Source organism: Dendrobates tinctorius, unplaced genomic scaffold (genome assembly GCF_039654945.1).
Source record: "Dendrobates tinctorius isolate UK_male_01 unplaced genomic scaffold, ASM3965494v1 ptg000226l, whole genome shotgun sequence".
NCBI lineage: Eukaryota > Metazoa > Chordata > Amphibia > Anura > Dendrobatidae > Dendrobates > Dendrobates tinctorius.
The window spans coordinates 6704568-6717368 of NW_027361893.1; the positions used below are offsets into that span (position 1 = coordinate 6704568).

Below are 12801 nucleotides of genomic sequence, written 5' to 3' on the forward strand. Positions count from 1 at the left end.
ATAGCGCTCTGATATTCATTGGGCCTCACACAATCCAAAAGTGTCCAGTGTCCACAAGTGTCTGCAGAAATTTAAAATCTCCCTTATCCTGTAGTCACTTTTTTCACACCTGTGCCATCGAGCCTGTGACATAGCGCTGTGATATTCAGTGGGCCTCACACAATCCAAGTGTCCAGTGTCCACAAGTGTCTGTAGAAATTTAAAATCTCCCTTATCCTGTAGTCACTTTTTTCACACCTGTGCCATCGAGCCTGTGACATAGCGCTGTGATATTCAGTGGGCCTCACACAATCCAAGTGTCCAGTGTCCACAAGTGTCTGCAGAAATTCAAAATCTCCCAGAAATTCAAAATCTCCCTTATCCTGTAGTCACTTTTTTCACACCTGTGCCATCGAGCCTGTGACATAGCGCTGTGATATTCAGTGGGCCTCACACAATCCAAGTGTCCAGTGTCCACAAGTGTCTGCAGAAATTTAAAATCTCCCTTATCCTGTAGTCACTTTTTTCACACCTGTGCCATCGAGCCTGTGACATAGCGCTGTGATATTCAGTGGGCCTCACACAATCCAAGTGTCCAGTGTCCACAAGTGTCTGCAGAAATTCAAAATCTCCCAGAAATTCAAAATCTCCCTTATCCTGTAGTCACTTTTTTCACACCTGTGCAATCGAGCCTGTGACATACCACTGTGATATTCAGTGGGCCTCACACAATCCAAGTGTCCAGTGTCCACAAGTGTCTGCAGAAATTCAAAATCTCCCTTATCCTGTAGTCACTTTTTTCACACCTGTGCCATCGAGCCTGTGACATAGCACTGTGATATTCAGTGGGCCTCACACAATCCAAGTGTCCAGTGTCCACAAGTGTCTGCAGAAATTCAAAATCTCCCTTATCCTGTAGTCACTTTTTTCACACCTGTGCCATCGAGCCTGTGACATAACACTGTGATATTCAGTGGGCCTCACAAAATCCAAGTGTCCAGTGTCCACAAGTGTCTGCAGAAATTCAAAATTTCCCAGAAATTCAAAATGTCCCTTATCCTGTAGTCACTTTTTTCACACCTGTGCCATCGAGCCTGTGACATAGCGCTGTGATATTCAGTGGGCCTCACACAATCCAAGTGTCCAGTGTCCACAAGTGTCTGCAGAAATTCAAAATCTCCTTATCCTGTAGTCACTTTTTTCACACCTGTGCCATCGAGCCTGTGACATAGCGCTGTGATATTCAGTGGGCCTCACACAATCCAGTGTCCAGTGTCCACAAGTGTCTGCAGAAATTCAAAATCTCCCTTATCCTGTAGTCACTTTTTTCACACCTGTGCCATCGAGCCTGTGACATAGCACTGTGATATTCAGTGGGCCTCACACAATCCAAGTGTCCTGTGTCCACAAGTGTCTGCAGAAAATCTAAATCTCCCCTGTCCTATAGACACCTTGTACCTTGTTTTACATTACTATATAGTTTGTAGGATTTTGTCTACATTTCTACCAAAAATGAGGAAGGCTGGTGGAAGAGGCCGTGGAATTGGGCGGGGGTTGGCAGCTGGTAATGATGGTGTTGGTGGTGGATCTGATGGTAGTGGCAAAAGCAAAATAGGACCGAATGCAGGAGGTGTTGAGCCTGCATCATCGTCTGGCTCCATAAGGCTTCGAAGGCTTAGTTTTCTAGGAGTTGGCAAACCGCTTTTAACGCCAGAGCATCAGGAAAAAGTTTTGTCTTACATTGCTGACTCAGCCTCCAGCTCTATCGCCTCCTCTTCTGAAGTTGTAAAAAGTAAAAGCACTGAGTCGTCATTGGAGGCTCATGTTCATGAACCACACCTTTCCTTGTGTCCTTCACCACAACCAAGATTGAAGGATGACGCAGGCCATACTACTGATTACTCCATGGAGCTGTTTTCACATACCATGCCTGGATTATCAAGTGAAATGGTGAATTACCCAGGCCAAGATGAATCTGACATGGAGTGCACTGATGCACAGCCGCTGATAGATGATTCTGCTGGTACATTCACTCAGAGCACTACATTGTCCTCGCAGTGTACAGAGCCAGATTCTGACCCTGATGAGACTCAGGTGCCCCTTCCAGCACACTATACCACCATACACGGTGACACAGAGGAAGGTGCACATGACATTGAAGAGGAGGTGATGGATGACCCAGTTGTTGACCCAGATTGACATCCATTGGGGGAAGAGGGTGCTGCTTCCAATAGCTCAGATGAGGAGGAGCATCCACAGCAGACATCAACATCGCAACAGCTGTTATCTGGCAGGCCTGGAGCACTCCAAAGACAGGTTCCAAAAATCAAAAGAGTTGCTGGACAGCTTGTCCAGAGGGTCAAAACATCACAGCGTGCTAGGCTGCAAAATGTCTGCCAAAGTAGGAAGAGTGCAGTGTGGCACTTTTTTGAACAAAATCCTCATGATCAGGCCAAGGTTATCTGTAAGAAGTGCGCAAAGACCTTTAGCCGAGGTAAAAATCTGAAAAATTTGAATACCAGTTGCATGCTTAGACATTTAACCAGCATGCACTTGCAAGCGTGGACACAACACCAAACCTCAAGTGCCACATGTGCAACTGATCACAAAGAAGGTAGTCAGCAACGCTACATTGTTTCCCCCACTGTAAGCCCACCGGTTAGCACAGCAGCAAATGTTGAGGTGTCGTTGCGAGGCCACAGCAGTCAGGGAATCCCACTGTTATATCAACGAAATACTGAATCTAGGCCATCAGAAAGAACACCAACTCCATCACCATCATCAACCCTCTCTCAGTCCGCCCTGTCCACCGCTACTTCCACCATATGCAGCTCTCAAGTCCAGCTCACCCTCCCAGACACTATGAGTAGGTCAAGAAAGTACTCAGTCTCTCATCCACGTACACTGGGTTTGAACGCCCACATTGCCAAACTAATCTCGTTTGAGATGATGCCCTATCGGTTGGTGGAAAGCGCAGCTTTCCGCGAACTCATGGGGTATGCAGTACCACGCTATGACCTACCCAGTCACCACTTCTTCTCTTGCAAAGCCATCCCAGCACTCCACCATCATGTGAAAGACCGCATTGTCCATGCACTCAAGCAGTCAGTGAGTGGAAAGGTGCACCTCACAACTGATGCATGGTCCAGTCGGCATGGCCAGGGCCGTTACGTGTCCAACACTGCGCACTGGGTTAATGTGGTGGATGCAGGGTCCACAGGGGACAGCGGTGGTGGGACAGTGCTGCCTAGCCCACGGTATAGGAAACAGTTGGCTGTAGGCGTTCCACCCTCCTCCTCCTCCTCCTCCTCCTCCTCCTCCAGAAGCGAAAGCTCGTCCACAGAGCGCAGTCGTACGAGCACTCCATCTGCAGCTGCCACTGTTGCACACGAGGTGTCCCCCTATCGAGCAGCTAGTGGAAAGCGTCAGCAGGCTGTGTTGCAGATGATGTGTTTGGGCGACAGACACACCGCCGAGGTGCTGGCCGAGTACTTGAAGCGACAAACTGAGTCATGGCTGGGCAGTGTACATCTTGAGGAAGGCAAGGTAGTTAGTGATAACGGCCGTAATTTTGTGGCAGCCATAGCCCTTTCAAAACTCAGCCACATACCTTGCTTGGCTCACACTTTGAACCTGGTGGTGCAGTGCTTCCTCAAAAATTATCCGGAGTTAACAGCCCTGCTCCATAAGGTGCGAAGACTGTGCGCGCACATCCGCCGGTCGCCTGTACACTCCGTTCGTATGCAGAAGCTGCAGCGATTGCTCCACCTTCCCAACCACCGCCTCATTATCGACATTGCAACAAGGTGGAACTCCACCCTGCACATGGTGGAGCGGCTGTGCGAGCAGAGGCAGGCCATAATGCATTTGTGGGAGGATACACGGCCAGGCACTTTGAGAGCAGACATGGAGTTGACAGGTGTGCAGTGGTCAAAGCTGAAAGACCTCTGTAAAGTCCTTCAGTGTTTTGAGGAATGCACACGGCTGGTAAGCACAGACGACGCCATCCTAAGCATGAGCATCCCACTTATGCGTCTGCTCATGCAAACTTTGACGCACCTTAAGGAGCAGGCGTCTGCAGCCAATGTTGACGAGGAGGAAGAGGTGGAGGGAATCCTTGATGACATTCAGCCATTGTCTGCTCAGGGACCTCTCCTGGACGAGTTGGAGGAAGAAGAGGAGGAGGAGGATGATGATGGGGATGATTACTTAGGGGAGGAGGATGCATCTCGTGGGGCAAGTGAAAATGTTGGCGTGGCAAGGTCTGGTACAGGGTTTGTGCGTGACTGGAGGGATGTGGATTTGCCAGAAAGTGCTCCTCCAACCAGCACTCGCAGTGCATCATTGACACCGGGAACATTGGCCCACATGTCAGATTATGCCTTGCGGATCCTAAAAAGGGACCCCCGCATTGCCAAAATGATGAACGATGACGACTACTGGTTGGCCAGCATCCTGGATCCACGCTATAAAGGCAAATTGCAAAACATCATGCCACAGGAGAACCTTGACCTAATATTGGCTAATAAACAAGCAACTCTGGTAAATTGGTTGCTTGAGGCATTCCCAGCACACAGCAGCAGTGATGGTTCTCACACGAGCCGTACGGGCCGGGGGCAGCTTGGCAGAGGTGTTCATGGTGCACACAGCAGAAGTGGCGTTGGAGACAGGGGTTTCATGACAATGTTGTGGACTGATTTTTCAAGTACCGCTCACACAACTGGTAATAAAGCATCGATGGAAAGTGACAGGAGACAGCAGTTGTCAACTATGGTTACAAACTACTTTTCCTCCTATATCGATGTTCTCCCACACAGGTCATTCCCCTTTGGCTATTGGGCTGCTAAACTGGACACCTGGCCTGAATTGGCACAATATGCCTTACAGGAGCTCGCTTGCCCAGCTGCAAGTGTGCTATCGGAAAGAGTCTTCAATGCAGCTGGATCAATCCTGACAGAAAAAAGGACCTGTCTGTCAACCCAAAATGTGGATGATCTAACCTTCATTAAAATGAACCATGCATGGGTTTCCAAGGATTTTGTCCCACCTTCCCCTGATGACACATAGGGTGACAGAAAAATGGCTTGCTTTGGTCCACCTCTTCCTGGGACTTGACCTATTTCGCCTTTTGCATCAGCTGAATGTCCAACATCAACATATGCCACTTTCTAAAACTCCCTAACTGTGCTGCCTCCCCCCCCATGGCCAGGGTCACCACCTAGCGCACGACACCGTGCGAGTGCCGTTGCCCTGGACAGGTGGGTAGGCCGACTCTTGGGCGCGGGCACTGGCACAGGGTCCCTCATAGTGCAATCAAGTGTCTCTGACGGTGGTGGTGCACACCCGCCGTCAGACACACCGCCGTACTATGAGGGGCCCAGTGCCAGTACCGACGCCCATGAGTGGGCCCCCCTTGCTTGGGCAGGGCCCCAGCATTTGCAATCTTTACCTCTCCCTGCTCCTCCGCTGTGTAGTCTGGGCCGTCAAATCCATACTGTGCCTGACACCGTCTGAGCCTGCCTCCTGATGTATAGACATATCTTTTGAATGTGTACGCTATCCATACATGTTATCCGGGGATACGGTACCCTTTCTCACCTTTGTGCAATCACTTGCAAGCCATACTGGGCCTTACACCGTCTGAGCCTGCCTCCTGATGTATAGACATATCTTTTGAATCTGTACGCTATCCATACATGTTATCCGGGGATACGGTACCCTTTCTCACCTTTGTGCAATCACTTGCAAGCCATACTGGGCCTTACACCGTCTGAGCCTGCCTCCTGATGTATAGACATATCTTTTGAATCTGTACGCTATCCATACATGTTATCCGGGGATACGGTACCCTTTCTCACCTTTGTGCAATCACTTGCAAGCCATACTGTGCCTGACACCGTCTGAGCCTGCCTCCTGATGTATAGACATATCTTTTGAATGTGTACACTATCCATACATGTTATCCGGGGATACGGTACCCTTTCTCACCTTTGTGCAATCACTTGCAAGCCATACTGGGCCTTACACCGTCTGAGCCTGCCTCCTGATGTATAGACATATCTTTTGAATGTGTACGCTATCCATACATGGTATCCGGGGATACGGTACCCTTTATCACCTTTGTGCAATCACTTGCAAGCCATACTGGGCCTTACACCGTCTGAGCCTGCCTCCTGATGTATAGACATATCTTTTGAATGTGTACGCTATCCATACATGTTATCCGGGGATACGGTACCCTTTCTCACCTTTGTGCAATCACTTGCAAGCCATACTGGGCCTTACACCGTCTGAGCCTGCCTCCTGATGTATAGACATATCTTTTGAATGTGTACGCTATCCATACATGTTATCCGGGGATACGGTACCCTTTCTCACCTTTGTGCAATCACGTGCAAGCCATACTGGGCCTAACACCGTCTGAGCCTGCCTCCTGATGTATAGACATATCTTTTGAATGTGTACGCTATCCATACATGTTATCCGGGGATACGGTACCCTTTCTCACCTTTGTGCAATCACGTGCAAGCCATACTGGGCCTAACACCGTCTGAGCCAGCCTCCTGCTGTAATGACATATCTTTTGTATGTGTACGTTATCCATACATGTTATCCGGGGATATGGTACCCTTTCTCACCTTTGTGCAATCACGTGTAACCCATACTGGGCGTGAGAACGGCTGGCGAGCTGTTAAGCAAGCTACAGCACCTGTGGTTTGCACACGTAAGTTTTTCATTTTTTTCAGGAATGACGGTTAGGCCTAATTCCGGAACTGCGTTTGACCTGCACTTACTGGGAAATCATCGTTCGCGAGTAATAATTGTAATCAGTGATCCCCATCACTAACGTTGTTCAGCGGGTTATCTGCACCTGTAAGCGACAAACGCTGGCCTTTTCAGTGTAGCGCACATGCAGCCACGGACATGTAAGGGCATGACACACCAGTTATTGGCCAATCTCATGTGCCAGAGCCTCACGTGTCCCTCTAGTAAGCCGGACTCGGACCGCGGGGCATGACGGAGTCTCGTTCGTTAACGGAATTAAGCTTGCAATGTGTGCATCTGTTCTGTAGCTGGCATGGTTGAGGTTGCCCGTGTTGAGTCAAATTACGCCGTAGGCTCCACTCCTGGTGGTGCCATTCTGGACATTCCTTTAAGGTTCAGCTTTGCAATCATACTGCCCACGTAAAACAAACACTTTGCCTTCATGAACGCTGTTTGGAGGGTCATGACTCGTGGGAATAACGCCGCCCAATCAGTTAACCTTCTAGAGAGATCCTTCGTTGCTCCCAAGCATGACATCACACTCCCTAGGAGGAAGGTAATGCCACTGTGGCGACCATACTCCTGGGGGCGACACAAGTGCACTGATGCCCAGCCACTGCTCGATGAATCTGCTGGTCCATTGACCCAGACCACTACATTCCCCTCGCACGCTACCCGGCCTGAATCTGACCCTGATGAAACTCAGGTTACCCTTCCCATATACAGTTCCATCTTACACGGTGACAAAGAGGAAGCTGCAGATGAAAGTGCAGGTTCGGCCCACCCACCATCAGACACACCACCGTACTATCAGGGGCCCTGTGCCAGTGCCGTCGCCAACGAGTGGGCCCCCCCTGCTTGCTCAGGATCACAGCACTTGCAAGGTTGAAATACTGTGCAGTGAGATGGAAGATGGGGACGACGAGGAGTCCAGACTAGTACAGGGATTCCCTAGCGAGGAGACTTATTTGATTGTTTTCAATGTTGGGACAGCAATTTTTGGGGAGCACTATACTCTGGAGAATGATAGATGGGGCCCACCATACACTGGAACATTCCAAAGGTGGACATCAGACACTGGAGCAGCATTTACAGGGCCCATTATACACTAGAGCATTAGAAATGGGGCCCATTATGTTTGGAGCATTATTTGGGCCCATAAGACAGTGGAGCTTCATCCATGGGGACCAACATATACTGTAGCATTATGTGGAGCTCATCATATACTGTTTCAAACATTATATGGGACCAATGATTCTGTATGGAGAAATAGATGGGCCTCGTCATGAGATGTAAAAAGTGAAGTATATTTCATTGTACTATACCGCTATTTCTCTGCCGTATCGGAGCATGATGAGTTGTGGTATGTGTTAAAGGGGCGCTCTTTCGCCCAGGGCACATGAAAACCTGGAGCCAGCCCTACCCCACCACAACTTTAGCCAAATAACCCCCATTTTTCAGTGCGTAACTTGTATTATGAAGTTAATTAAGGTTGACCAGCTTAAGTAAGAAGAATTGATGCTTTTGGCATTCAAATGAGCACTGTAGGTGTGTTTCCTGTCCTCCTCTCACTGCCGACTTTTATTCCCCATTGACTTACATTGGGTTTTGTGTTTCGGGACGACCCCGACTTTTCCCTATAATCGGCCGATCTTGCTCGACCCGACTTTTGGAAAAGTCGGGTTTCACGAAACGAAACTCGACCATAAGAAACCAAAAGTCGCTCAACTATATTGGTAAGTTCTGTTTGCCCATTGGACTGTGGGTGGAAAGCAGAAGATAAGTTAACTTCTATGCCTAATGCTGAACAAAAGCTTCGCCAAAACTTTGAAGTAAATTGAACTCCACGGTCAGAAACAACTTCATCCGGAACCCCGTGCAGGCGAGAGATGTTCTGGATAATTAGGTCATATAAAACAAAACCATACGGAACCAAATGTATATCCCAGTAAAGTCGCCCACTATGTAGTGCCGTCTCAATGGGGAATGGACACTCCAGCATAACATATTAAACAGAAAAAAAAAAAAAAAAGGGGGAGTACAAGTCCAATATCATAAAAATAAGCAATATTTATTAAACATATAGTACTGACAGTTACATAAATGACAAAAGATATATAAAGGATCAGATGAGTATCTGCTGCTTGTTAGTCCTAAGAATAGACAAAATAATATATATAAAAAGAATACATAGTTGATATTGTAATCACATTTACTGTAAGGGATCATATTTTTTATGTTCACTATTATTAATGATATAGTTGTTATTAGCTAGTATTCATTAATCTTTTGGATTCGTTCATATATATATTCACTGTGCACAATCCGTTATATTTAGGATCCATTTTCCTTTCTTGGATGTATTACCTAGATTGTTGGCTCCAGTGCGCATGTCTGCGGTGTGTGCCCATGGAGCATTGCTGAGGCGCGTCAGTGGCGTCTGCGGGTCAGTGACGTCATAGTGACGTCGTCTGAGACGCGACGCCGCGCTGTCGCCGGTGGTGATGCAGCTTCCGGGGCAGGACACCGGACACACGCGCCGCTTGATTGGAGCACCTGGTAACAGGATATATAACTCGGCCCCTTACACAACACAGTACGGCACCTTGAAAAAGAGGCGAAAGGCGCGTCGGTGGCGGCGCTGCTTGTGGTCCTTGGCAGAGTTCAGTATGGGTAAGCACTATGGCTTGGGATAGTGATTTTTTCAGGATGCGCACCTGTTAGGATCTCTCTTACTTTTATATCCCTCAAGTATGGCCCATATTTGTTACTGGCACTAAGCACTTTATTTTGTCTATTCTTAGGACTAACAAGCAGCAGATACTCATCTGATCCTTTATATATCTTTTGTCATTTATGTAACTGTCAGTACTATATGTTTAATAAATATTGCTTATTTTTATGATATTGGACTTGTACTCCCCCTTTTTTTTTTTTTTCTTCTGTTTAATATGGATAATTAGGTCAGCAGTGTCCTTCGCAGAGGGTAAACCGGAACAAGGGATGAAATGGGCCGCCTTGGTCAGGCGATCGACCACCACCAAAATCGTACTCTTTTCCTCAGAAAGGGGCAGGTCTACAATAAAGTCCATAGAAATGGTTCCCCACGGGCGAGATGGCACCGGCAAAGGCTGTAACAGACCAGTAGGGGAGGCACGTGGAACCTTGAATTTGGCACATACCTCACAAGATGAAACGTACTTCTGGACATCCTTCCGAAAACCTGGCCACCAGAAGAAGCGAGATAATAATTCTTGAGTCTTCTGAATTCCTCTGTACCCTGCAACCTTGGAATCATGAACCAATCTCAACACTCTTAACCTCACGGCTTCAGGAATGTAGAGGCGCCGTTCCCGGGTCCAAACTCCATTCCTAAAAAGAAGGCTTACCTCATCAGATGGCTGAGACAGGAAAAGATCAGAGTTGTAAGCTTCTTTGATGACCTGCAGCAAATCTTGATTCTGAATGACTCCTATAAAATTGCAGTCAGAAAGTATGGTCTTAGGTGGAGCATCTGGAACAGCGTCAGTGGAGAACATCCGGGATAGAGCATCTGCTTTTCCATTGCGAGAACCTGGTCTATAAGAGATTGTAAAATTGAATTGATTAAGGAAAAGACTCCAGCGGGCCTGCCATGGGGTCAGGCATCTTGCTGACCTGATAAACTCAAGGTTGCGGTGATCCGTGAGGACCACGATCGGCTGTGAGGCTCCTTGCAGAAGATGTCTCCACTCCTTGAAGGTGGCGATGATAGCCAGTAATTCTTTATTTCCTACATCGTAGTTCTTTTCGGCAGGAGACAGTCGCTTGGAAAGAAAAGCACAAGGATGAAGTAAATTCTTCTCACCTGTTCTTTGGGACAGTATAGCCCCGGTGGCACAGTTTGAGGCATCCACTTTACTAATGAAGGCGAGTTCCGGGTCAGGGTGGATCAGTACTGGTGCTGACGTGAACTCGGTCTTGAGCCGAGAGAATGCTTCTTGGGCTTGAAGGGACCAAATAAATGCTGTCTTCTTCTGTGTCAACCGGGTGATGGGCGAGACGATGTCAGAGAAGTTCTTGATGAAACGTCTGTAGAAGTTAGCAAACCCGATGAAACGTTGGGCCTCCTTGACGTTCTTGGGGATTGGCCACTCCTGAATCGCCTTGATCTTGCTGTTATCCATACTCAGACCCTGTGGAGAAATTACATAACCTAAGAATTGGATCTCTGACTTGTGAAATTCGCATTTCCCCAGCTTGATGTACAGCTGGTGTTCCCTCAACCGCTGCAAGACAGTCTTGACATGTTGCTGATGTTCTTCCATGGAGCTAGAAAAAATCAGAATGTCATCCAAATAGATTACGACAAAAATATCAAGAATGTCTCTGAAAATATCATTCACGAGATGTTGGAACGTTGCTGGGGCATTGCAAAGTCCAAATGGCATGACCAAATACTCAAAGTGTCCATATCGAGACCTAAATGCTGTTTTCCATTCGTCTCCAGGTCTTATACTGACTAAATTGTATGCCCCGCGTAGGTCCAATTTTGAAAAGACCTTGGCCTGACAAACTCTCTCGAGAAGCTCCGGAATTAATGGCAGGGGGTAGCGGTTCTTGATGGTTACCTTGTTAATTTCCTGGTAATCAACACAGGGTCTGAGGGATCCATCCTTCTTTTTAACGAAAAAGATGGGTGCACCGGCTGGAGAGGATGAGGGGCGTATAAACCCCTTAGACAGGTTCTCGTCGATATATTCTTTGAGAGTCTTGAGCTCAGGACCGGACAATGGATAAATATTACCAAAAGGAAGGGTAGCAGCAGGCAGAAGCTCGATTGGGCAGTCATAAGAACGGTGTGGTGGTAATTTATCTGCATTCTTTTTATCGCACACGTCCGAAAATTCTTTATAAACTACCGGTAACTCTAGGTCCGATGATGGGTTGGCCGGAGATGGATCAGTCGATTTCTCAGAAGTTACCTCTTTAGCTGGGAAGCGCAATCTCTTAGTCTCCCAGTCAATGATGGTATTTTGAGCCTGCAACCAGGGTAAAACCAAGATAATAGGGAAATGTGGAGAGGAAATCAGAAGGAAGGGCAATTTCTCCTGGTGATCATCTCCCATGAGGACCTTCAGTGGTTCAGTCTGCTGGTCTACGGGCCCCGAGGTCAAAGGGGACCCATCCACAGTCTCCATCAGAATTGAAGACACTCTTCTCTGTGATCGGATTCCATATTCCTTAGCAAAAGAAGTGTCCATGAAGTTACCGCTAGCCCCAGAGTCTATCATGGCGGAACTGTTCACCCAACGGGAGTCAATCCAGATCTTGATAGGAAGGTAACAATGTGAATCTTTTTTCTTATTGCAAGGGTATGAAACTGCAGAAGATAGAATAACAGCATTAATGGGTAGTATCGTTTCGGATGTAACAGAGTTCATATCTGAAAAGTCATAATCAGGAGCGGTTGCTGCAATTTCGGGTGGCCCTGATTCGGAAGTCATGGAGTATGATTCAGAGAAGTCGCGTTCTACCACGGCTGCGGTTGTTCTGTGAGAACGATTGGGGCAGTTGATAATAAAATGTCCTGACTTCCCACAGTAAAAACATAAATTCTCCTTGAAGCGAAATTCCTTCCGTTCGTCACTTACTCGACTTCGTAGGGAATTTACCTGCATCGGCTCAGGTGTGGACTCCTGAGGAATTGGGTCCGGAATCTCCTTAGGAAGGAAAGGAAGAAGCGATTTATTGCTGCGGTTCTTCTCAGACCACCTTTCTAGTTTTCGTTCGGAGATGCGAGCGTCTAGGCGAATACAGTGATTGATGAAATCACCTAGAGCAGTGGGAGCCTCCGCACGTGCAAGCTCGTCCTTGATAGAACTGGACAACCCCTTCTTAAATATAGAGTACTTCGCTGCACTATTCCAGGTGGTGTCCTGAGCCCACCTTCTAAAATCCATAGCATACTCAGTCACTGGGCGTTTACCTTGACGCAAATTCAGCAGGGCCGTCTCAGCTGTAAGGCCACGGTTTGGATCGTCAAACATCTGCCCCATGGCGGCGATAAACATATTG

General features: G+C 47.7%; 1 pseudogene; it reads right to left on the minus strand.

The window, feature by feature from the left end:
- The window catches only part of LOC141059268 (uncharacterized), a 285741-nt pseudogene that overhangs the window by 208527 nt on the left and 64413 nt on the right, over positions 1-12801 (minus strand).